The sequence below is a fragment of the Protopterus annectens genome, chromosome 13.part0, assembly GCF_019279795.1.
Source record: "Protopterus annectens isolate FY-2018-M chromosome 13.part0, PAN1.0, whole genome shotgun sequence".
Taxonomy (NCBI): Eukaryota; Metazoa; Chordata; order Ceratodontiformes; family Protopteridae; genus Protopterus; species Protopterus annectens.
Genome location: NC_056747.1, coordinates 929,810,960 through 929,834,156, shown reverse-complemented (window position 1 = coordinate 929,834,156; position 23,197 = coordinate 929,810,960).

The following is a 23,197-nucleotide window of genomic DNA, read 5'->3' as shown; positions in this document are numbered from 1 at the left end:
CTTCAAATAAACATCCCTCTCATCAGTCACAAACAAATTATGCTCAAGTAGCAGCTGGAGGCAAACAGGTACAGAATCAGGGTACTTTTCGGTCATCTACGATACTGAACAAACAGACTCACAAGTGGCAACTAATAATGAGTAAAAGAAGAAACCACTGATAATTCCACAAAATAGCTGACTGCACAAGGAATGGCTCAGTACCCGGAATGTAGTTAAGCAGCTTTATTGAAGGCTCTCTCCACCAAAAAAAAATAATTGGGATGCAGGCCTTGGTAGTTTTGTAAGTTTCACTCCTTTTTGTACTGAAGCAGGTCTTTTTAAATTCCAAAGGGATAAGCAAACAAGACGCCAATAAACGAACAACTTCAATTTTATTAAGCACCACGATACTGCTTTTCGTCGATGCCCTGCACCAACTTCTTCAGACTTTGAAAAATAACGAATATTTTTTTTTGGTGGAGAGAGCCTTCAATAAAGCTGCTTAACTACATTCCGGGTACTGAGCCATTCCTTGTGCAGTCAGCTATTTTGTGGAATTATCAGACTCACAAGTGGAACAACAATTATTACCACAAATGGAAGGGGAAGGGGAAAGGGAAGTATCCCAACCAGAGGAAATACAAGTGAACAATTTTAGACAGGTTGATGATTTTTGCATTAGTGTTATAAATCTGTCGAGCACTGTATTGTCCACTGAATTGGTAAATGTTTTAAAAAAGGATTTTTCTTTCATCCCGAGTAACAAAGTCAATATTGGGAAGTTGTTAATAGATTTTAGACTATACTTGAGAAAACTCAACTTGCGTTACATTATTCATGATGTGTTGGTTCAATCTCACACTTTGTCTACTGGTGGACCCAAGAAAGCTAGCACTTTTAATCCCCCTTTGCACAACACTCTTCAGGTATTTCAGAGCTTGTGTGAACAGGAGTTTAGAAAGATAAACAAAGATGTGTGTGGAGATAATTTGCCTCCATCTGAAAGACAAGCCCTACATGAGTTGTGTAAAAATTCCAACATTAGAACAATGAAGGCTGACAAAGGGGGTAAGATTGTGGTCATGGACACTTCCCAGTACAACGATTCAATTTTTAACATGTTACAAGACACTGAGACATACAAAGTGGTTCGGGCCGCTGATGTGAATAATAGCTTCCTAAGGGTCAATACATTTTTGTTTGACATGTTCAGTCAGGGTGAGTTGGATCACCAAAGTTATGAATATCTCTTGTTTGAACATTCTAAACTGGCCACTCTATTTGGTATTCCGAAATTGCATGTGGATGCAGATAACCCACCATTTAGACCCATCATTTCAGCAAAGCTATCCAAAACAGAGAATATATCTATTTGGCTAGATCATTTATTGAATCCCATTGTGCAGAAATCTAGATTTTATATCAGAGATTCCTGGCATTTATTGGAAGAATTACGCAAAATAAACATTCCTTTGCAGTCTGTTAGTATTGCTACGCTTGATGTCAGATCTTTATACACCTCAATCAAGCAAGAAGAAGGGTTGGAATATTTGAGGGAGTATCTGACTAGCCACACAGATGTTGACAATGTCAAAGTCAACACAATTTGTGATCTTATGGAGCTTGTGTTAGACAACAATTTCTTTAGATTTGGCAAACACATTTACAAACAGATTTCGGGAGTGGCCATGGGGGCCAGAGTGGCACCAGCATTTGCTAATTTGGTAATGGCTAACTGGGAGCTTAAATTTTTGGTTAATCATCCCAGTTTTACTAAGGTGCTATCTTATTTTAGATTCATAGATGATTTATTATTTCTATGGACTGGCACCCCAGAAGAGTTTTCTGTATTAGTAGATGATTTGAACCAAACTACACAGTTTTTGGTTTTCAAAACAAGTGGATTTGGGCAAAGCATTCCCTTTCTTGATGTTTTACTTACTGTGGATAAGGTTAACAACACCTTCAGTAGTCAGGTATATAGGAAGGAGGTATTTGCCAATCAGTATCTACATAAAGACAGTTTACACCCTATACATATGAAAAAAGGTGTTGTAAACGGACAGATAATTCGTCTGAGTAGACTCACTACAGATGATGATACATTTTTTAGGGAAATTGAATTTTTGAGATCTTTATTTTTATGCAGAGGTTACACTTTAGATTGGATTCAAAACATAGAACAGGAAGTTATTAAGCTTAGAAAGGGTATTGCTAAACCTATCCTTTTGTCTGACCACTTAGGTGTTAGCTCTGGATCCACCAATGCAAATGTTCTTAACACATACAATATTGCCTTTCCTTTACCTATTGTCAACGAAATGTGGTCCATTAAGGACATTATTATAAACAATTGGAAGGTGGTGTTAGGTAACAGGGATTTGGTTGGTATTGTAGGGGTTAAACCTATTTTTACCAACAAAAGGGTGACCAACATCAAATCTATGTATGAGACAGATTATGCCAGATATCAAGATAATATTAGAGCTGTACATATGCTTGCAACAACTGTAGGCAATGTAGATTTATCAGTAATAGCACTTGTGTGTTTGTCAAGTCTGTTAACCACATGATTTGGGCTAAAGGTTATTATAATTGCAATTCGGACTATGTAGTTTATATTGCAAATTGTGTATCATGTGAACAGTATTATATTGGTAAAACCAAGAGGGTTTTGAAAAAGAGAATTTATGAACACAATTTAGCCATAAAAAACAAAGATAGGCTTAATTCTTTAGCTAAACATGCATTAGTTTGTAGGGATTTTAAGAAATTTGAGTTTTCAGTGTTGGACAAGATCAACACTAGTGATTTTGGAGGAGATTTTAACAACATTTTGGAGTGTAGAGAGACTCTGCGGCAACTTGTGTTGGGGGCCGATAAACCGCCTGGCCTTAATGAGTCTATTAATTTAAAATGTTTCTTAAAGTATAGACAACACATCAATTAACTACACACACATACATACATTTATATATATTTTATATAATTATAATTTTTTCATTAATTTATTAAAACTATCTATACACATGTTCATAGAAACAAGTATGCATTTACATAAATATATTTATATATATATATATATATATATATATATATATATATATATATATATATATATATATGTGTATATATATTTTTTTCATGGCAGCATACTTTCTTGAACTAGGTTTTATTTGTTTATGTTTATTTCATGTTTATTTATGATTTTTTATCATCATTTTTTATATATATTTATGTGTATATACACAACAATATTTTAACAAAATGATTTAATTAACAATGAGGTCATTTCCTGTATTATCAAGTATTTAAGGAACTGGGTTTATTGTGTAAGTGTTTCTGAAGAAGTTCACGTATTAAATTTGTGGATGAAAGTGCTAAAAAACACTTGTTTGTTTGGTTTCCTGGTTTTCTCTACAGTTTTTCAAGTTTGCTCGTTTGTATTACCTATTTCATTCTAATAATAATAATAATAATGACTTCATGAGAGTTTGATGTTGATATATATATATAATAATTGCTTAGGTCCAGAGAAGTACATTTGAGTGTGGTGTCGCATTTCCAGAACCATGTAACTGCTCTAAGTATTACAGCAGAGACAGAATTTGAGGCATTGCTATTACACATGGGAGACAAAAGCTGACTTCAACTATGAGACCATGTCAGTCACAATAGATACATACTCAGAAGCATTTAAAACATTAAGAACTATTTTAATCTAAATAAAATTATATAAATGGACGTAAGTCTTGAAATAATCACTGCCTAAGGAAAGCAGATACATATTACACAAGGTTAAATACTCTTGCAAGAAACTGTACTTTTATAGATGTTGTTTTCTTTTGGATTTTCCCTGTTAGGGGTCGCCACAGCGGAACTCCGGTCCACTAATGATTGGCAGTTGATTTTTTATGGTGCCGAGGTGCCAGCCCGACACCCAACCTTCAACGAAGGCACGCCCATTCATGCATGTCTTTCGAACGCCACTCGACCGCGGGGAGGACCTGCAGACTCCACACATAAGGCACTCCAGCAAACTGTACTTTTACAGATACTAACCAAGAAATTAAGATGTAGATAATTCAAAGGATCATATCAGGGAAAGTAAGAAGGAAAAGGGCAGTAAAAGAAAACCAGATACTATAGTTTGCCTGATTTTGTAAGGTAGTTTGAAGTAGCAGAGTTCCAGAAAAAAGGTATAAAAAAGAAAAGATGAAGGAAGCAACTTCAATAACAAAACAGTAGATGAAAAAAATATTAGGCAGTACACAAAACAAAATGTAGCAAACTAAAATCAATAAAACTGTGAAACAACCAAACAAATCACTATGCAGTTATTCTGAATGGACTCATGTCCTCTCTCTGCCAGTGACGGGAAATGTGTGCAAATGTATCCATCAGACAAATCAAAGAACTAGAAAATAATCTATATTTTTTTTACAGAGTTAAGGTGTGTGTGGTTGGTGACTCATATGTGTTCATCAACAGCATCAACAGAGTGAGTGAGTGTTATTTGCCTCTTATAAAGAGTGATTTTTGTGACCAAGAGTGGAGATTGTTGGGAACTTTGACCAGAAGAAACTGTGGAGTACCAGGCACCTGCCTTTGGATTTACTCACGAAATAACAGGAGTCTGCAAAAAAAGAAAGAAATAACAGGAGTCTAACTGTGGCTACTTAATGAGAAGCAGAAATCTACTTGTGGATATGCTTGAGAGTTGCATGGCAGCTTGATCTAAGCAGGAATACAATGGTTGTGGACTGTAGTAAATCACTGTGTTCTTCTGAGGGACTTCAAAATGACTTGCACTGTAGGTAACCTGAAATAGATTAAAGCAAAAATATTGGTCACTTTAGGGCTGTGGCATCTTTGATAGCGTCTTCTCTCCCCAAGGCCACTGCAACATGGGGGTGCACTTTGTTTTGTTGTTGGTGAGAAGATGCCTTGGTCATTGGGCTATGGATGTGTTTATCAGTGGTGAGTAAGTGGAGGTACTGAGGCCAACATATTGTAGCCTGCTAGGTTTTCACCTTAAAAATCATGTGCAAAGCCTCAGTTTCAAAATCCAGAAAGAAAGGGAGGAAGTAAAAGGTAGCTGCTTATTCTTTAAACATATGTTTGCATTATAGTCTGCTGTGAAGTGTGAAGCACAAGTCTCTTAAATAATCCATTATTAAATGCACATAAATGCTCTGTAAATTCTAGACTTGTACTCGTGCACATTCCAGTGTGATGTCTTGATATTGCGTCATGAATATGTACAGTAAATGGTGTGGGATCATTTTTTTGCAAGGGTCTGCCACAGATAACAGTTCCTTTTATTACTCCCTACTCTGTCAGACAGCTAGCAAGCATTGTTCTATGTGTCTGACAGTTACTCCAAGTTAAACAATGAAAGCAGTGCAGTGGAAGACTCCAAGGATTGTTGATGTGCCCAAATGGGTTGAAATGCAAGTCCATGGCAGTAGTGAACACCAAAATGTAAGTACTGCATCACACAATGCATGAATAATGTCATAAAATGTACATACTGATGCCAGGATCAATGCATTCCCTAATTAATGTCAAAGTTCTTTACTTTACTCCTTCCAAAACCTGTTTTAGTGTTTAGTGTTTCAATATGCTCTTATTTTGTTTTACTATATATATATATATATATATATATATATATATATATATATATATATATATATATATATATATTTGTATATGATCACTATGATTCCTATTATTTGCAACTGGTTATATTATCTAGTATTTACTTTTTAATTTGTGTTTACTTCAGTGCATTAGTATAATACACACATTTGCATTTTTTGTCTGCATAATGCCACCATGCTGGGACATACATATTCAGACTAATGAGTTTCAGATGGAAGTACAGTGGGTTAGCACTATTATGACTGCATTGTTTTACACTGTGCAGGTCTTATGAGCTATAAATGTAACTGCAGCAAACACTGGTCTGCCAGTTACGTGTACATAAACCACATGTTACTGGCAATCATCAAATCTAGATAAACTAATATATGGCAATACAAAATAGGAGAACAATTTAACAATAAAACGGGTTCTGGGAAGGAAAATGATGACATTAAACCGGGACAAATATGAATTTGGTTAGCAGGAGTGATGTCACCTGACCTAAAGTTAACACTACACAATATTTTGTCTGCTAGAAGTACAAAGCAAAGGAAGAACTTTGTTGAGAATTGCTAACTACAGCTCACATTTTATCAATTTTTATATCAAAGGCAAAAAATTCAGGAGTAACTTTATTTTCATTTAGATCTACACAAGTTTAGATTAAATGAGATTCCATGCAATCGGCTCATCATGGGACAGACATAAAATAAATCACATACATAGAAAGACATAATTTAAAATGGCATATAATAATACTACCACACTCTTATACGGCAACTCTACACTTAAGTATATAGCTACATATATTCCTAGAAACACACACTTGTTAAGATACTAAAAATACACATCTAGCAACAAGGTTCAAGTAAAAATATTGCACATGAACTATGTACCACACTATGGGTAAAAAGTACATAGTAGTAGCAGCTGAAGAAAAAAATATTGCGCCTGGGTTATTAGTATAAATTATAAAGTACAGTAACGCAATTAATGCAAGATGACAAGCAGATACAATGTGCATTAAAAAAACTACAGGAGAGTTTATTCTGACACTGTAATGATTTATTTTGATTTAAAATCTGAAACAGACTTTAAACTATATGCCATTGTTGTATGCCTAGTAGATATGCAAAGCCAAAAGCAATGATAGGAAGACGAAAATATCATTTAAGGCAACACAAAAAAATAGATATTCTGTGACTCACTACAGCAGTTTCATGCATTTTAGGATTATGATTATTTCTTGAAATCTCTTGGAGGGAGAAGCATTTTCAAAAGACTAATAAGTGTTCCCAGGCCAGGGCCTGGATTTCTCTCAATATCACCTGAGTGATAGAGCAGTTACTGAGTGGTACGGTACGCAGATTTAAATGACATTTTAATACATATAGATTCATGGGGGTAGTGGCTAAAAAGGAATTTATCCTTCCAGATAAAAAATTCACAGTCATGTAAGTAATTACTAGTAGATGTTTGCATTTTTAGTAGAATGATGAGCTAAAGATAATAACATGCATATTGTAGATGAACAATAAGCATATCAGCAGACAGTGCAAGCCAAATGTGTATAAAAAGTGCCAAATCAAATATAATTAGTGTTTAGTAGCATTTTCACTATAAGACAAGGGAAGTAGGTTACTTAGTAAGTATAGTAAGCAAAGAAGGGATTAAATGGCTACCAGATCACAGTTTATTAAAGATATTAAATGTTTAGTCAGCCAACTCAGGACTAACAAATAGTTTATAAAAGACAGGTGGTTGGAAGGGTAGTTGGGGAGGGTGAATGAAACCAACAACTGTACATCAGTAAGTTTTAAGTTCTTGATGAAATCCCATGTTGTGGGACCTAACTGAGCTTAATCAGGGTCAGGCAGCTTGAGGCAACATGAAGATCTCAAATGGCTGAACTGACCCAGATGTCTTACATGTTTTTTGTATACCTGCAATGAAGCACATATAAAGAGGTAACATAATTAGATGTGACTACTGCTAACCAGCTGTGTGACTGTTCAGTTGTGCTAACATAACAACAAGCATTTTGGTGAAGACCACAGATCAGAGGCAAAACTCCGTAGTTTAATATTCAGGGTTATAGTCTCTTTATGTGTTTTAAGTTGGGAGAATAAAGAAGTCCCCTGCAGAGGTGAAAGACTATTTCAGATGTTCATTGGGGAGGGAGGGAGGGAGAGATGTAGTTCTAGGAGATATCTTGCAAACCAAGATCATCTGTTAAGGTTTGTTGGTTGAAGACAAAATATATACAAGGTTTTATATTATTGAGAAAAAAACATGTAGCACACAGTGAGTGTGGACTTCTGTTGACAGCAGCAGTGAGTTAATAACTTATCTTATTTGTAGTGGATGACACAGCAAATATTTTTAAGACATATATCTCAATAAATGTTGTTTCTACTTCAACAAAAATGGTCCACAAGTAGAAGAAAGTAAATGGCTCATTGAAGCTAGCAATGTATCTAACAAAAAGAGAAATTCACTGACAAGCAGTTTAGCATCATACTGTAGGAGCTGTCAGACTCAAAAGGACCATCAACATGAACATAGATTCAGCCATAACATTTGCGAATTCTACAGGCACTGCTGGAGTTATAGCAGTAAGCAACTTCTCACTAAGAAGAGCTGAAAATAAATAATCCTTAAGTATTAAAACAATGCGATGTTATTAGACACCACTTTATCAAAACTTCATTAAAAGATGAACAGGACAGAAATTTAAAATGAAACCTTTCTAATAACCAGAGGACGCTAAATAAGGATGTGAAGGTATGATACAAAATATGGATAAGGAATAATATCTAGTCAAAGTCAAAGTGAACTTTATTGTCGTTGTCAATAAAGGAAATATTGTCAGCCTAGCTATCTGGAATTTTTTAAATAATTATATGTCATTTGTGAATATTAATATGATTTATATAGAAATGTAACAAAAGGAGATACTGCCAGCCCAGCTATCTTGAATGTTGTAAGTGGTTGTGTGTCATTTGTGGATATCAACATAATTCATATGCCCGTGTTACAAAAGTATTAGACTATATGTCATATTGTATAGACGTGTGCTGAAGAGATATTTTTATGCACAATTGTAACAGTTTAGATATATATATATATATATTAATAGGGGAGACTGAAACACATGAGATTAACTTGCAAAACTTCAGAAGAATGGTTGAGGTTATGTTACTTTATAGCTGTGCCATAAACAAAAGGATGTTATCTTTCAGTTGCAGTCAACAGGAGACAAGGTGTCTATACTAGGGGAATCTCTGTGTTGCCTTGAAAGAGAAATAATTACTAGGTTTGAGACGTAGAAGTGCTTTATTGTTTTAGGACTTCCAGGATCTGCAAACATCTGAGGAAAAGCCTTTATGTATTTTCACAGGTAGATGCTAAATGCTACCTCAATGGTTGTTTTTGAGCCTGGGAACTGAAGTCAGATGACAAGAAGTGATGTCATGCTTCAAGTATCCCAACAGCAATATTTGAGATATTAATTTAAGAACTCTCTGAGAGAGAGCGACTCTGCATTTTGTATTTTGTCTTTGACCTGGCAGCATCAGGTTGGAAAACCTACTCATCACAACTACCTTGCTTTGCTCTGTAAGTAAGTTAACTAGGGTACAGTAATTTCTCGTAGATATAGTTATGAATATAGCAAAGATTAGTTTAGATGTTTTCTGTATTTATTTGAGACTGTCCTGCAATATTGTTTTAAATATTTCCTGTGATTTTGAACTCTGAAGTCACTGTAAATTCATATTTAGTATTGTCTTATTCTATTATTATTTATTATTAAATATATTTAACCCTATCATTGTAGCTGATATTTGTGAGACATATTTAAGCTCTTAGAGTACTTGCATATCTATTTGGTGACACTGTGAAGGCCACTTCTAATAGCCTTACTCCTGGCCAAACTACCATTTGTATTAACAGTAGCATTACACAGTAAGACTGGACACTCTTTGTTAAGGGTCTTAAAGTAGCTGATAAGGAGTGGCTGGTGGCAGTCCGAATTACCTTATAGTCTGGGCAAAAGGGGGCATAGGTAGTAAATCTGTGCCAGCCTTTCCCAGGTGTGTGTGTGTTTGTGTATAAATCAAATCTCAAAGAGTGTGTGTGTGTGTGGGCATGTGCGTGTGTGTGTGTGCTTGCGCGCGTCGTGTGTGTGTCTGCATGCGTGTGTGTGTGTGTGTGTGTGTGTGTGTGTGTGTGTGTATGTGCATGTATGTGTGTGTGTGTGTGTGTGTGTGTGTGTGTGTGTGTGTGTGTGTGTGAGAGAGAGAGAGAGAGAGCTACTTGGGCAGGGACATGAAGCACTGGTTGGACAGAGTGGGTGCTGGAGGTCTTGGCTTGGCCACTCAGCTGAGATGTCAACTCTATAGCTGTGCTAGTGGGGAGTCTTACTGGGGATCTGGGGAAACCAGCCCCAGAGTGACTGTGGTCTCTGTGTGCTCTTAAGGGAAATTGCACTTTACTGTGTGTGTATACTTGTCATCCTCCCAATGTGTATGTCCCCCACTATTGCCAGTGGTGAGGATTGAGGCTCCTTGATTACTGGGTGAGTGCTGGGGTGTCACAGTCAACTTTCAGTACCAGAGTACCTAAGGCAAAAAACGACCAAGCACTTTTGCCTTCATATCATTAGTAAGGCATCTTCAGAGTTGGACTCTGAAGATGCCTTGCACTATGTATATGAAGGCGAAAGCGCTTGTTCATTTTTAAAGTTGTTTTTTATCTTTTTTGGTTATGTTACATTAAAGGTGCTGTTCCATACAGTACGAGCTGTGGGTTCTATTGTACTATTTATTATTTATTATTTTTTATTGTTGTGACTGGAGTTAGTGAGTAGTGAAGTGATTTAGTGGTTTACAGTATTCCACAAAATGGGACATGGCTAACAGTGACATGATGGTGCTGGGACTCAAACCACAATCGTACGACTTTAGTGTATCTGAGCCTTCATGCACCAATACACCATTACTTCAATTACTGCAAGTAAGGTTATAAATTCAAAGCATAACAGCCTGTAAGGTGTTGCACTTATTTTGGGCTGATTAACTTTAATAAAATGCACATTATAAAACATGTTCAAGAACCTGGAGGTGCTGATAGTGTTTAGATATCTTTCATTTAATAAACCAGAGCATGAAGACAGGAGGCCAGGATGATGGATCTTGGAGCTAGATGATATTTACTCAGGAATATAACCAAAAAACTTGGATGAAATCTTTCAGGTTCTATCAATTAAATCATTAAAAAAATGCAAAGTTACTAAACCTATGGTGCCTCTTCTCTGAATAGATTGAGCTCATTACTTTTTAGCATATTCAAAATTGAGAATGCATGTAACATTCATCATGCTCGCTTTACTCTTCCCTCTCACTTTCTGCATAATTTGTAAAGGCAGGAAAAGCAAAAGAGGTGATTACATCTTCCGCCATCATGAACAGAAGTGTAAGGGGATTCTCACACGGTAAATAAAGATAAATATTGGTAAATAAAGGTCAATATTACATTTTCTAGGTTTACATATGTTTTGTGTCATATAATGCAAGGTAATTTGATAAGAATACAGATCAATGTTGTGCATACTCAGAATGGCAAGGAATTAGCCTTTACATTTTTTAAGTAAAGCAAGGGTGCAGATCTCTTCTTTATAATATGAAAAGAACATAATTGTTGCAGGGTAACCTGGCTACTTGGGCTTAATGTGTATTTGGCTTCTAATCAAGGAAAAAGCCCTTTGATCTAAATCTTACATGCTATATAAAATGGCACTGACAGGGCGATTTAGTCACAAATGACAACGACAGAAGTGGGCCAGAGGCAAATTCAATCCAGTAACTACTTTCCAGAGGTGGATTATAGCCTTCAAGTATAACTTGTGGGAACAGGTATTGAAATGCCAAGTTAGCAAGAAAGTAATCAGTCAAGAAATCCACATACTAGACAGCACAGCTTGTGTGTGCCAATATTTTTTTTAAACATGAGCAAACTGTTACACCCTACATAAATTGTGGACACACCCATTATTACTATATTTAACTACTTAGTCATTCTTTCATAAATCAGGGAAAAGTTCAGTATTAAAATTTCCAGAATTTAAAGAGCAAGAATAGTGGACATACATGCCCTTTTCAGAAGACTGAGTAATTTTCAATCTAGCAAGAGAGAAGAGATGACAGGGTTTGTTACATGTTTAAAGTTCCCACAATGACAGCATGTTTAGCATGCCTTGTTCAAACTAGGATACTAGATAGAAGCCACTGTGTGGCTGTTGTCATGGAAACTGGGTGATTAGTCATCAGACTCATTTTGTGGTACAACGACATGATGGCATAAGTGCAGAGAATTCCTGGTCTCTTGCTCCTTTGGAGAGCATGATAGTGTAAGACTTCCTCAGTTTTCATACCCTAGGCTGATGTGTTAAGTTTTAACAGTAGGCAAGGTGAAATTAAAATGGTATATAAAGCTCACAGCACATATGACTGCCTCTACATAATAACAATCGAGAGAAGAATGATTCTCCCTGTAAGGCAGTTTAGCATGTAACGGTAGTAAATATGGTGGTTGAGACAGAAGAAACCATTTAAGTTAAATTTCCAACTTAATTTGGAAACCATACAGATGCAATACAGACATTCTCATTGAGACACTGCAGCCTCCTGAAACAATGTTTTGAGTCAAATCTTAATTTGGGAGGAATGGATAGTGCCCTGTGGTATGACTAATAACTAATGTATGTATAAAATTGTAAATGGTACTCATTCCAAATTACACAATATCAGACAAGGAAACAGGAAATAAATAACTCTCAGATGGTGAACTATTCATGGAACTAAGAACTTGATGCACAGAGTACATTATAGGTCACTGTACATTTAACATGTATATACTACCATATATTGACATCTCAAAGAATTATCCGATAACTTAGCAAGGTCACAACCAAGAATGCAAAGCTCATAACAACCAAAATATGTGGTACCGATAGAAGAAAGAGAGAAGATGCACAGGGCAAGAGACAGTGGATGCATAGGAAACATAAGAGGAACAATCACAAAGTAGAGAGAATCTGTGTGTGTGTGTGTGTGTGTGTGTGTGTGTGTGTGTGTGTGTGTGTGTGTGTGTGTGTGTGTGTTCCCTAGAAGGTCTCTTTACTCTAGACAAAGCTGATGTCTGTGCGGTCACTGAGACATGTTTTAAAGCTGCGGAGAGCACACCAACAGTGCAAGCTTATAATGCCTTCCACACATTTAGACCAGCTACTTCACATGCATGGACTAAAGGTGGAGGTGTCTCTACTTTGATCTACTTCATATGGTCGACATTTCAGAATGTCGAAGACCATATGGGCAAGACCATATGATCGACATTTGAAATGTCGAAAACTTACCTTCACGCTGCTATATGGGGGGCTCTGCCCCCCTGTACCCCTTCTGGGGGGCTCCACCCCCACACCTCACGGAACTTAAATATACCAACTTCAAGATCACACTACAGTGTGGAAGATGGAAATCTTTCCATTCCGCACTGTACGGAGATGCTGGTTCCGCATGGTTGACATTTCGAATGTCGATCATATGGTCTCGGCCATATGGTCTTCAACATTCTGAAATGTCATCCATGTGAATGGGACCCCTCTATTTACATAAAAAATAAATATATTTCAAGGCTGGTCAGACAAGACAATGCACTTGAGCTGCTCCATGTTCAAATCATCATAGATAAAATCCAAAACCACTTCCTTGCAAGCTATAGGTCTCCTTCTATGACTCAGAAAACCCATACCACATATTTAAACTTATTAGAAACACTAACCATCTAACCCAATACCATATTCATGGGTGACTTTAATTACCCCACTATTAACTGGGAATCCTATATGACACCAAACGTACATGCACAACGATTCCTGGATTTTGTAAATGCAAACTCCCTGGACCAGATAGTCAATACACCAACCAGGGGTGCAACCATACTGGATCTGGTCCTCACTAATATGAAAGACTGCTGCACAACCCCAACTGCAATGCCTTCCCTAGTAAGGTCAGACCACAAAATGGTCTCCTTTGAAGTTAAAATAAAACCTGGGCCCCCAGCTAAAGCTGGAATATTCAGGAACTATTCTAAGGCTAACCTCCTGCTATTAAGCGAGAACCTGGCAAACTTTTAAGCCCCCATAAACCCTGAGAACACTGCTGCCTATGCAGAACTGTTCACAAAAACCCTGTACAAACATATTAATAGCTGCATAAAGGCAGCTGTATACACCAGGAAGAAGTACAGAACTAACTCAAAAAGCAAGCCACCCTGGTGGAATCACAAAATCAATAGGCTGTATAAAAGGAGGAAGAAAATCATGGCAAAAATGAGGAGGTGAAGCACTCAGCAGGATAAAAACACTCTCATCAGACAAAACAAACAAGTCAGAGGACAAATAAAGTCTACCAAAGCCAAATTTGAGGTAAGTTTGGCCTCCCAGGCCAAGAACATCCACAAAGGATTCTTTAGCTATGTCCGCAACCTCAAAGGCACTGCACAATTGTGTGCAGAGCTCATTGTAAATGGAGCCACCTATACTGAGCCAGAAGATATAGCAAACCTCCTGGCTGATAAATTCAGCTCCAACTTTACCCTTCTCTCCCCCTCACTCTTCCCTCAGGAAATATCATCAAATATAACTCCCCCTACTATCACTAGGGAACAGGTCCTTAATGCTGTCTGTAAGACCAAGAACACTGCATCAACGGACCCAGAAAATATCCCAGGATGCCTTCTAAATAGCATGAAAAATAGCCTATCAGGGCCTCTGGAATTACTATTTAACTATAGCCTTCAAACAGGCTTCATGCCTCATGAATGGAGAAAGGCAACTGTCATCCCTCTGCAGAAAGGTTGGCCATCTACAGACCCTGGAAACTACAGATCCATAAGTCTCACTAGTCTTATATGCAAAACCATGGAAAGAATTATTATGAAGATGATCAATAGAGATATAGTAAACCTCCAGACACTGGACCCAACCCAATTTGGTTTCGTCAAGGGCAGATCATGCCTACTGAACATGGTAGACTTCTTTGAGAAGGTCACTGGAGCAATGGATGAGGGCAAAATCATTCACACTGCCTACCTTGACCTGGCCAAGGCATTTGACACAATACCCCATACAGGCATTGTTGACAAACTCAAGAGGTTAGGTACAAACCTGTATGTCACTTGGTGGATAGCCAGCTGGCTCACAGAGAGGACCCAGGAAGTTAGAGTTGGGGAGTCCACCTCTACAATGAGGCCAGTCACAAGTGGAGTCCTTAGGGATCAGTCCTTGGACTACTCCTTTTTTGTCATTTACTTCTCAGAAGTGAAGGCCAGTGTCAGTGGTGTCTGGCTGACTAAGTTTTCAGATGATTGCAAATTAGGAGCTGTCTTACACTGACACAAATATTCTCCAGGAGGGGCTGACACAAACAAACAACTGGTGTCAGAGCCATGGACTAAAACTAAATGTCAAGAAATGCATAATAGTATCATCTGGGAAGTCATCCATCCCTGGTAACTATCATATTGACAACACACCCCTTAGAGCTGACCCAGTAGTCAGGGACTTAGGGACACACATAGATAGTAATCTAGCCTTTGACTTTCACGTGTCTACAGTGGTGAGGAAATCGTTCTATGTTGTGCAACTTATAAACAAATGTATGGCATCTAAGTCCAGGGAAGTCATTGTTCCACTGTATTCGGCATTCATCAAACCTATCATTGAATATAATTCCCCCTTTGGTATATACCTAACCAGGCATATCGAACAACTGAAATGTCCACAGAGGTTCCTCACTAAAAGAATACAGGGTGTAAGTAAAATGCCCTATGCAGACCGTCTCAAGGCCCTATCCCTGTATTCTGTCTCCTACAGACTTTTGAGGGGAGATCTATGCCTGGCATACAGGACTCTGTCAGACCCCACTTTGATGGACCTCCTGCATATCCACAAAACAAACAGCACCAGAATTACCCATTCTAAAGACTTAAACCTTGCCTGTAATATAAATAGGACCTGCTGAAGAGATAGGTATGTATCTCAGAGACTACCCCGTCTATGGAACAGGCTCCCCAACCATGTGAAGCAGAGTTCCTCCCAAACCCAATTCAAGTGAAACTTGGACAATTGGATGGAGAACTGGAAATTCATCCCTGGTTTGGCACCTATGTCTCTACTGCAAACAGGTAACCTGTAAATGGTTAATCTCCCAGGCCTATGCTTATACTTATCAAGGGAATCAGAACTTGTCAGAGATTTGGGATGCATGGCTAGGTTTAAAAAGGCCCTTGTGTTGAAACAGCTACAACAGAAAGAATATAGAAAAATTCTGGAGGAAATGACAGAATTAAAGGAACTTCAAGAAAGATGAGAATTATTTCAGTTTAAAGAACAAACTAAAAAGCAGGCAGCACAGAACTGCAAATTATCCAATGATACAGAAAATATTAGCAAATAAATTAAGAAAAGAGAGAACAGAGAGGAATATTTAAAAAATAAGGAACCCAGAGAAAAGAGACCCTGAAAAATAGGGGAAATATTTAGGATGTATTATGAGGAACTGTATCCTGAAAAGCAACTTGAAAAAACTGGTTAAATCAAGTAAAAAAATGTTTTGGATGGATTATGTATTAATCAATAAACACATGATGACAAAGAGAGAGGGAGAGAGAGAGAGAGAGAGAGAGAGAGAGAGAGAGAGAGAGAGAGAGAGAGGGAGAGAGGGAGAGAGAGGGAGAGAGAGAAAGCTTGATAAAGGCCATAACTAAACAGGAAATATAAGAACAAATCAGAACTCAAGCACCAGAGAAAACACCAGGGTAGGACAGGCTCCCAGTGGAGCTGTGGAAACAAGGGAAAGGGAAAATAATAGAAACTTGGTACAAATTGTTTAATAAAATAATAGAAACGATGCCAATACCAGATTCCTGAAAAATATGCAATGATTGCCAAAACAGGGGGAAAGCTCCTAGTAACTCTAGCTTCTATTGTCCTATAGCAATTTTTAACCATGACTATAAAATATTTTGTCTATTACAGCCAAAAGAATAGAAAAAATATTGCTGAAAATAATACATAGAGACCAATGTAAGTTTGCTCATGGGAGACAAACGTTTGATAATATGATGATAGTTAAGCTAATATATATCAAGAACCAGAACAAAGGCAAAACACCCTGGTACTGGTGAGACTGGATGCAGAGAAAGCATTTGACAGAATATGTTGAAAATATTTGTGAGATATTAAGAGGAATGAAGGCCCCCAATAATTAATCTGTTTCAAAAGGTCTATAGAGAAGTGCGGGTAAGATTAAAGATTATCAGCAAGGTTACACAAAGATTCCTCGTAAGAAGAGGAATGAGGCAAGGATGTCATCCTCCCTCCTGCTGTATGATGTGTTATCTGGAACCACTGGCAAATAAAATAAAAGGCTAAAATTAGGGGATGTAAGCAAAGGTCAGAAAAAAGAGACTACAAACTGGCAATGTTTGCTGATGACATATGCTATTTCCAGGAAATCCATATGAAGATTATTCAGAATTCTGAAACAGTTCCATACAATAGCAGAGTGTAAAATAAACCAAGACAAGACTAAAACCATATGCATTAATAATGCTCTAATGTAATTTTTAATAGGGAAATAACCAATTCTATGGGGTTATTATCAGATGAAATATTTAGGGGTCTGGATATCAAAGCACTATTAATTCTCAACTGTCAACCTGGAAGGAAATAAGAATCTATAACCCAACAATTGAAACAGTGGGGTATAGTGCAAGTGGTCATTTTTTAAACACCTCTTAAATTATCACTTAAAACATAGGCAAACATACATTAACAGAAAAGAAAATAAACCACATTAACATTTTTCCATTTAAATACATTATATATCACATCCTTTTTTTTAAAACAAGAAACATTTTTTATTAAATTATCACTTATGACATAGGCAATTATACATTTATATAAATGAAAACAAACCATATTGACATAATCTTAGTTGCAAGCACTTTATATCGCAAAACATATTGACACAATTCTAGCTGCAAACATTAAGCATCACTTATAATCTATCCAATTATTGTCAGTCAAACATTACATAGCTCCTTCAAGTCCTGCCTTCTGTTAAACCTCATTCCTACCCAGTACTTATTGTTCCCACAATTCTCATTTTTCCTATGTAATTTAATATTACCCTTTTCTAAAGATCTCAGTTCCAGTTGCTTTATCTTTGTTACTATATTCACTACTTCTAGTGTAGTTGATTTAGACTTTGATTTCCATTTTCTAGTAATTGCTTTTTTTGGCAGCCACCATAATGAGACTCAGCAAGACTTTACTATGTCTAGGTAATACCGATTCTGTACCATAGCTCAAAAAAATAATCTCCTTAGTTATACCAATTTGCTGATCCAGTATCTCTGACAGACTAGTCTGTAGGGAATCTTTAAAGTTTGCCAACTCATTATATTCCCACAAAATATGTTCCCAATTACCTCTTTCTTCCCCATCACACCTCCAACATTTGCTAACTACCTGAGAAATAATTATCTGGAGTTTACTTGAAGTATAAAAATATCTATGTAAACATTTCCAAGCAAATATCCTAAATCCTAAATCTTCTAGATTTTGTTGCATATTTGGGAGGCTTACATGTATCCCCCATTGTTTCTTTGTGAATTGCTTATCTAGTCTCTCTTCCCCATCCTTTCTAACCTCCTCTGACTGGGTCTTATAGTTATCATGCAATAGTTTACAGGGTCTACTAATTATTCCTTTTTAAACAGCAGCTTCTATTTTAGATTAGTTTACATTCATATGGTCAAGTGCACATTGCTCAACCATACATTTTACTGACTTTTCTCCACAAATCCCGTAATGCCGAACAGTCAGAATGTCGTAAAAACACTGAATTTGGTATTTCCAACTGCTCTACACCCTAAAATGAGTGCTAACATGGGTAAAAACAGGGATGGGATTTTGCAATTCACACACTTGCAATCGCATTTTTGAGATGCTGCTGCACTCCTTTCGGCCATACCCACTCAACCATTCACCGGTCGACCAATATGTACACCTTTAGATTCTACTAAAAACTCTAGCAGTGCAGGTCTTTTGTTTGGACCCCCCATTTCTTTCTGTTTGCCTATACCCTGATATCAATCCTTGATAGGGAAGGCAATCTCTAACCTGCAGTCCAAATAAATTCATGATGTCTTTCAATTCTATTACCTTTTCCTCTCTAGATATTTGCTCCCAGTACCTTAGTTCCTTTGTCAGTTTTTTCCAGTAAATTCCAGCCCCTTCTTGCCTATTGTCTGTATCCCTAATTGCAGTCATCCATATCCCCAGAATCTCATTTCCCCATTCCCATATTGGCTTAGTTCTTAGAATACTTTCTGCTACTTTATGAATATAATATTTTGTATTATTATTGTTATTCTCCTTAAAGGTCTGCATCCAAAATCCCAATCTCTCCTTGTTTCTTGAGCTTCCCCCATTTTCATCATCATCCCTTTATAGGTTCACAGGTTCATAGGTGTTTACTAGGCTAACGACCACAAGGGCCTTTTTAAGCCTAGACATGCATCCCGAATCTCTGACAATCTTTCCACTTTGAATTATAGGTTTTTACTTGTGCTATGTATAGGAGCCTTAACTCTGCAGCTCTGAAATACCTTTTCATCTCGGATAATCCCAATCTGCCTTGTTCTATTGGAAAAGTCAGCTTATCCCACTTGACTCTTGCCATTTTCCCTTCCCAGATAAAATCCTTCAGCTCTTCATTAACTGCTATCTACAACTTCTCTGGTTGATAAAAATATGCCTGACCTATGCATAAGACTAAAGGGACTAAAATTTAACTGCTTGTATCTTAGTATCCATATCCATATAACAGAGCTTCCAGTTTCTCATTTTTTTTATTATCTTTTTTTAGTCTCTTCTCATATATCCTTAGTTGCCACACTGGAATAATTTTAATCCATACTCCTAAATACTTCATTTTATCATGTCCCTATAAATATGGATAATACTGACCAGTTCATGTGTGGGTACATAATTTACAGCTATTGCCTTTATTTTAGCTTCATTAATTTTGTATCCCGAAAAGATATGAAACTGTCTCAAAATGTTCCACAACACTGTAATGCCTTTTTCTGTATTTTTTTTCAGGTATAAAATAATATCATCCACAAATAGAGACAACTTTTCTTGACTACCATACCAATTATATCCTTGAATATCTGAGTCACTTTTTTCTTTTCTAATGGTTCTAAATATAATGCAAATAACAAAGGGGAAATAGGTCACCCTGCCTCGTTCCTCCGCTCAAACAGAAATTATCATAGAGAAACCCACCCACTTTAATTTTTACCTCCAATCCCTCATATAGTCTCCTAATCAACCTTATAATTTTATCATGCAATGCAAATGCTTCCATTGCCCTGCTCATAAAGTCTCAGCTTACTCTGTCACATTATTTCTCTGCATCAAGACCCACCAACAACAGTAGTATTTTCATACATTCTGCTTTCCTCTGGATCATCAGTGTTTTGTTAATGTTGTCAAATGTTTGCTCCCCACCACAAAACCACTTTAATCCATATCTATCAATTTTTACATCACTTTTGGCATTTTTTTAGCTATTATAGACATAAACACTTTATAATCATGGTTTAGTATTGAAATGGGTCTGTATGAAGCTGGAGCTGATGTATATTTACACTCTTTAGGTACTACAGCTACCATCCATTTTCTTCTAGGATGTTGGTACTTTTCCTCCCCTTAAAATACTGTTAAACAAAACCTTTCAGATCTTTATCATTTTTTCCCTCCTAGCGTCCAGACTTTCACAGGAATAACATATGTTCCTGGGGACTTTACTGTTGGTTGGTTTTACATCATCATTTTTATCTCATCTCCTCCTATCCTGTTAGTAATTAAGCCTCATCTACCTCTAACCTTGCCATATTTAATTCTTCCATAAACATTTCCATTTGTATCTTTTCTTTATTTCCATATTTCTCTGATTTATACAAACTTTCATAGAATTTCTGAAATATTTCTAATACCTGTACAGGATCTCTTGTTATCTTCCTTGTTATAGAGTCCCTAAACTAGGTGACAGCCCTTTCTGCTTTCTGTTGCCTGAGTCATTGTGCTAAACGTTTTTGTGCTCTAGAGTTATTATCAGAAAACAGTTGCTTAACAGCAATCTTTCTAAACTCATACATATTATCGAGGTAATCACTTATTTTCTGTTTAGCATTCTGCAGTTGCTCCTCTTCTTGTTCTGTGATATTCCCCCTATTCGGCAAAACATTAACATTTGTCAGTCCCTCTAAATAATTCCTGTTATTTCTTAACCATATCTCCTTTTCTTTTATTTCCACTCTATTCTTAAACCCCACTTTAATGTTATGTTTTCAGAAGAAATTTCTATTTTCTCTAATTGCTCCTGAATAATTTCTACTACCCATTCCTTAAATTCCACTATTTTCAACAGATAGGTGGGAAAACGCCATTGTCTCATTTTTATATCATTACCTTGTGTTTTTATTTAGTTATTATTGGTGCATGTTCTAAAACAGTTATTAGATGCTTAGCCCAATTTTTGTATCTTGAGGAATAATACATAAATTCACTCCAAATTCCTAGTACTGAATTCACATCTTCCCTGCCAAATATTTTCATAAATTTCTTCAAATGTCTACCCTCCTTTGTTATACTTTTCCTCCTGCACCCCCTCCCCCGATATATCTTCACTGCTGCAAATCAAATTTCAGTCCTGACCTATAAGTAATATTCCTTGGGGAAAGCTGATTATTTCTCCCAGAATTTTCTTAAGCTCTATTATAGCAGTTTTAGGTGGAAAATAATTATGTGACTGTGTAATTCTCCTTCCTTGCCAGTAGCCCCTTAGTACTACAAATCCACCATTATTATTTTTATATCCTCTTCTATCACTATTGGAGCTCCTGTTGCAATTAATAAGTACTTCTCTTTTCCTTTGTCACAGATATTCTGCTGAATAACCATCCTAAAAACCTTTCTTTATCAAATTCACATGTCCACTTCTTTACAAGTGTCTCCTGTAGCACAACTATTTGCACTCTACATTTTTAAATCTCGTTCACTACTCTTTCTTTTTTGTATTTATCTGTAAGACCACTGACATTTAAAGATGTTACAGAAAGCATCATTGTATTAAAAAGATATTATTTTCACCTTTTATGTATACAAGCTTTTTTGTTAAATGTCTGCATACACTGTTTGGCAGGTTGAACTTTTATACAGTTGTTTCTTGTCATATCCATTTCAGCCTATGTCACATCTTACAAAAATGTTTTATTGAAAACCCTCAAAAAAAAAACAAAAACCCAACAACATCCCAATACCCACCTTAAACCTATTAACTTAATACTAACACACAAAACTGGGCAGTGCAGTGGTGTACCCATTAGCTTTGTCGTCTCACAGCAAGAGGTTCTCTGTTTCAATTCTCAGTTGGGCTGCCTTCTGTGTGGTGTCTGCATGTCTTCCCTGCATTCACGTGGGTTTCCTCCAGGTGCTCCCATTTCCTCCCACATTCCAAAGACATGCAGTAGGTGGATTGGACATTCTAAATTGGCCTTAGGTGTGAGTCTGTGAGTGCGAGTGTGTGTGGTGCACCCTCAGAGGACGGTTGGGCCTTGGGCTACCAACCTGAGTCTGTAAAACTTGTAACTTCTACAGAAACAATGAGCACTGAAAGGTGCTCTTTGCCCAATGTACCACATGGTGTATCAATGGGAAAGAGAGAGAGAAAGAACACACAAAACTATGCACATCTTCAAATATTGAAGTTTACCCTCCTAATACTAACAAATGTCGCAGATTGACAGCCACACTCACAGACTTGAGTTAATCTAAAATAAAGTTGGGAGGGTGGCCTAATGGTTAAGGTGTTTGCCTTACAAACACAAGGTGCAGGGTTTGAATCTCACAAGGGATAATTGGCTAGGCTTAAAATGGCTCGCAAGGGCAGTTAGCCTAGTACTAACCTATGAACTATGAACATGCTAAGATGCATAGTGCAATCTGTGCTTCTACTAAGTGCTGTCTGGTTTTGTCTTATCTTATCTTATCCAACTGAAAAAAAAAAACACCTGAATGCTTTCAGAGAACATTATCTCTTAGCCAATTTCTCTTTACCAGAGTGTCTCCATGGAGATATGAGGACCGGATACAGAATTGCTACTAAGCATACATTTATTTGCTAGAAAAAAGCCTTTCAATTTTCAATATTCTTTTTCATTTACTTGGTTTCTCTTAAAATTGTTACTATATCAAGCTAAGGGCCTTAATCCAGTCATTCCCCCATGCAAAAATTAGAAAAAGCGAATTAATTTCTATTTTGTTATGCTCTTTTAACCAGACTTTTCTTCTTTTTTTTTTTTACATTGCAGTGCTCACACTTCTCAAAACTGAACAAGAAGAACGAGAGAATAGGGAGGAAAAAAAAAA